Here is a 4,824-nt window from a genome sequence, read left to right as displayed (position 1 = left end):
GTTTCCCCTTCCTTCCTTATTTCAGCATAAGTCATGTGGTGTTCCCCCCTACCCCGTTGCCTGAGGTTGGAGATTCAAAGGTCAGTGAAACAATTCCTCCCCTTGATAGGGTATGGCTTGATTCTGTGGAGCCCGTGGGACTCTCTAGCCTTTGATTATTCAGTTAGTTAATTTTAGGTCACCCCCTCAAGACTCAGAAGTTGGGGGCAAATTTTGAGTGAGTCAGCTCACTCCAGTATATGCACATTTTCCTTTCTTTTGGGCCCAGGAGGAAGTAAGCTTTTCTGGCCTATGCCATCATCATCAGTTGTTTGGTCAGTCCTTGTCTGCTCAGCTTATGGACAGTCTTGGCGGTGGGGCACATCTGGGCTTCTGAGTACAAGATCTTAGTAAGAGGGTTTTCTACATGTCAAAACTTAAATAACTGGCAAACCTATGGACAAAGGTGTTATGGAGGAACTTTCTTTATATCTCACAATGAAAAACCTCTAAATCACTTTCTCTAGTAGCTTCACCTCCTTGGTGGTAAGGAGACTACTTTCATTATGTTCTTTGTGCTCTTTCATAAGGTATTTTGATATCTTGTTTTAAGGGAAAGATACATCTTGCATTAAAAACAATGCAGTAGACCTTTGACTTGATAATAGAGGGTTCTATTAGATCATAACTTTTATTGACTTCCCACAGATACACATCTTGATCTACAAATGTGTGACATGAAATCCCATAGCAAAGCTCCACTGTCTAAAATCTTGCTCTTCTTTACAGTCCTCAGAATGACTGTAATTTCATCAGCAGTCTAGTTCTAGGTATGGCATTGCTTGTAGTAGACTAAGCTTTAAAAATAGAAGGAATTCTAAAAGGACAGATATGTCCAACAAATTGTTCATACACTGTAAATAGTGCCTAAAATTTGTTTCGTTTTGGTTGGAGGGATTTAAGAGGCCTTGGTTGGGGAGGTGAGCTTGGGCAGAGAGAAGTCACAGGACTATATAAAGAGACATACTCTCCAAGAGGTAATTGTGCACAGGTAAGTTGGGCCCCTGCAAGGGAGAAAAGTAACAACATTGTAATTAAATCTGAATACTGAGGTTTTAGTTTAGAAAAATAACTCATACTTTATCATCTTCTGTCTTAAATGAAAGACAAATGACACATGGGTACCATAGGATCAACTCCAGTAGCCCGAAAAAAAGAAATCATTATGGTTATAGAGGTACTTAAATAAGAGTAAAAAAAAAAAAAAAAAAAACTTTCATTTTTCCAAAAATAGAACTGCTAAATACCACCCTGATGTGCTTCCCTTGTAAGTTAGTGGCAATTTATATAATATTTCCAGATCTTCTCTGAATGTTGTGAAGAACATAGGGAATAATTGAGACATAATATATCATATGAAGTCTTGTTGATCATTTGAAGTATTTTAGCTTTTGCTTCAGGGCAAGAAGTGATTTGAAGGATATGATTAGGAAGATGGTGTAATCTTTTTTGTGTTTTGTGTTTTGTATTTGCATTGAATCTTTAAAATTTTATAAAGTTTATTGGTACAATTTAGATATACATAATGGTCACATTCATCACATGGAACTTGTACCTGCACATAGTATGTTTTGGTTTCTCTTTTTTAAATTTTAAAAACAAAAAAGAATTTAAAAAGATGCAGAATTTCAAAACAAAATAATAGGATATTAACATCCTTATAATATTAACATTAATATACTGTTTATTGCTATCTTAAAAATATTTTTTTCAGATTAAAAGATATATGAATGAACAAATAATCAGTCAAACAATGAAAACACAGACTTCCCTTTTCCTCTTCCACTCCTTCAATCCCTTTCTCTTCCTTATTTACAAAACTTTGCTTCTATCTTATCCTTTTTTCTCATTTTTTCTTTGTCTCTTCCTCCCCAATTCCCCTTTCCTTTTAAACAATTTCCTCTTATTTCACAATACCTATTATATATTTTGGTTCTTACCTACACTTTCCGTTTCTCACAGCAGAGAAACAATGCAGTATTTACACACATATGTGTTTTATTTCACTAAAAAGAGAGTGTGATTTCAAGGTGTGTCCAATTTTTTGTTAGTATGTGTGTATCTTAATGTTTGCATTTGTATGTGATATATATATATATATATATATATATATATATATATACAGTAATTGGTTTTTTAACCTCTTTCCCTTCACTCTGTTACCCTTCTATGCATCTTTTGGTCAGCTTCCCTTTTTGTACATTCTTGGATTATGTAATATTTAGTTTCTGTGTTTTGTAGTTGGCCAGACATGTACACAACAAATCTTAATTCTTTTTTTCATTCTATGTCCTCCCCCATTTTTTATTCCCTTCCCCACTGAGAAAGATCAATGTCTTTCCTTACTTCATATAATTGATCTTTTACGTTTTGCTTCATTTATATTTTAGGTTTTTCATACTAGTTGTGTATCTGATTTATTTAACTTAATATTATGCTTTCAAGATGCATTCATTTTCTTACAAATTATTCATGTTTATCTTTCTTTCTGGAAGACAGTACACCATTTTTATGATTTGTGTCTAGATGCCTCCCCACTCCTACAAAGCATTATGCAGTCACAGGGACAGGCTTCTAGTGTTTGTGATTGATTCATGATTCAAAGCTGGGATTAAGAATGTGAGTGCTAGACCCACCCTATGGTAGGTAATTTGCATACAATATAAGGGACAGAAAGATGCATGTCTCTCTCTCTCTCTTTCCTTGCTTTTGCTGTTTCTCACCAATCTGAAGAGTTGTGCCTCTGCCATGCCCATTGCTTTAGAGCCATACAATCATAGATTGAAACCTGTACAAACTGTGAGCTAAATAAGTTTTTCTTCCCTTAATTTTGGGTGTTAGATATTTTGTCTAGCAATTAGAAAATAACTAAGACATAATTTGGTACCAGGAATGGAGTCATTGTTGCGACTATACCGTGCAGTTCAAGAACATTTGGGAATGGCTTGTGGGAAGACAGTGGAAAGGTTTGGAGTTGGTGGTTGAAAAAGTAGAGCTAAAACACCTTAGGCTGTTCTGCATGGGAGTTTCTGGTCAGAACTCAGAAGAAAATACCAACAGAAATCCAGCAGGTAAAGAATAGATTTGGGAGTTTTCTATTGGAAAGAAATATTTCATCGGTTGTTGGACTTCAGATGATGTATGTTTCGGCTTGGCAGTAAGTTTGTCAACAGTTTGCCTCTGTCCATAGACTGTCTGAGACTGACACTAGGGGCAGCAGACTAATTAATTTGGCAGAAGTTTCAAGGCAGTCTAATGTTGAGGCAGTGGCACAGTTATTATTGGGGTATTTTAGTCAGATTTATATTGAGAAGCAAGCATAAAGGGCCCAGCAGAGTGATTTAAAACAATGGGAGTTTGTCCATATAGGAACCTCCAGCAAATCTGTGGACTGCAAAGATAGAGCAGAGGAGATCTTGATTGTTGAGAAAGAACAAAGAAAAATAAATAAATAAAAAAGATGACATGTGAGTATTACAAGAAGAAGCAGGACCCCAAACCTTGTGGCTTCAAAATTGCAAAATCAAAAGACTGCTTTAAGAAGAAAACCATGTAGCACAATGTTGGAGAATGGTGGCATCTCAGTCAACTTGTTCCTGAGAATTGAATCCAGAGTAGCCACAATTCAAGGACTCAACCCTTACAGTCAAGAGACAGGGAAGCCTAGCTACTGTTCCAGCTGGCACAGATCTTGGCATCATCCATATGGCAGTGGTTTTAGGGGTATACAGAACGATGAGTTGTGGGTTCAAAAGGTTTCTACCTAGATTTCAGAAGACCAAGGATCCCAGGAAGTGTGCCTTTGAGAGGGCAGTGCATGAAGAATTAGGGCAAGTATGAAGCCAAAGATGTAGTGGAGACTCCAGAAGTTTGAAAAAAGCCAGGAACATGGATCGTCTGAGGAAAACTGCAAGGAGGGAGGAGAACAGGCCCAAGAAAGAAGCCATGAGAGCTACAACCATGTAAAGAACTATAGAATTGGAGATATCCAAGCCCTTTGGAGTTCACTTTTTGCCAAACATTGCCTTGGATGCTGCACTAAGACAGGACTTAATGTTTCCTTGCTGAACTTTGCACTTGCTGTGGTCCCATATCTTTGTATCTCCTTCTTTGTAACTTTTGGAATGAAAATGAATGTCTTATGCCTTTGAATGTTGGAATTGTTTAACCTTTTCATTTGTACAGTAGCTCATAGCTAAAAAAGTTTGCCACAGATCTCAGAAAAGTCCTGGGACTTGGAACTGTAAGCAGCAACGAAACTATTAGGACTTTGGCAAATCTTATAGATGGACTGCATGCCTTTCGTTTAAAGGAATGTACCTAAGTATTTAGGAGAAAAGGGCTGAAATGTTACTGTTTGTGTCTAGATACACCCCAAAGCTTCACACAGTGATGAGGGAGGCTTTTAGAGTTTGTGATTGATACATGGTCCAAATCTGGGATTAAGGCTGTGAGTGCTATACTTCCCTGGGTCAGGTAGCTTGCATATAATATAAAGGACAAACAGAGGCTTGTCTTTCTCTTGATCACATTCTCTTGTTGTTTCTGCTGTCTTCCACCACCATAATCCCTCTGCCATGCTACCTTGCAGCAGGTTATAGTCTGAAAATTGTACACTCTGCGTTAATAAACATTTCCTCTCTTAATTTTTGGGTTAGGTATTTTGTTTTAGCAACAAGAGAAACAAGACAATAATTTTTCTCAGATACCATTTTTCTCTCTATCTATTCAAACTAACTTTCATAGTTGTTGTACTTTCCCACAAGTGTGTTTTCTGGGATGACA

The sequence above is a fragment of the Cavia porcellus genome, unplaced genomic scaffold (assembly GCF_034190915.1).
Source record: "Cavia porcellus strain 051 isolate PalLab524CR breed Dunkin Hartley unplaced genomic scaffold, mCavPor4.1 scaffold_3, whole genome shotgun sequence".
NCBI classification, from domain to species: Eukaryota; Metazoa; Chordata; class Mammalia; order Rodentia; family Caviidae; genus Cavia; species Cavia porcellus.
This window is presented reverse-complemented; position numbering follows the sequence as displayed.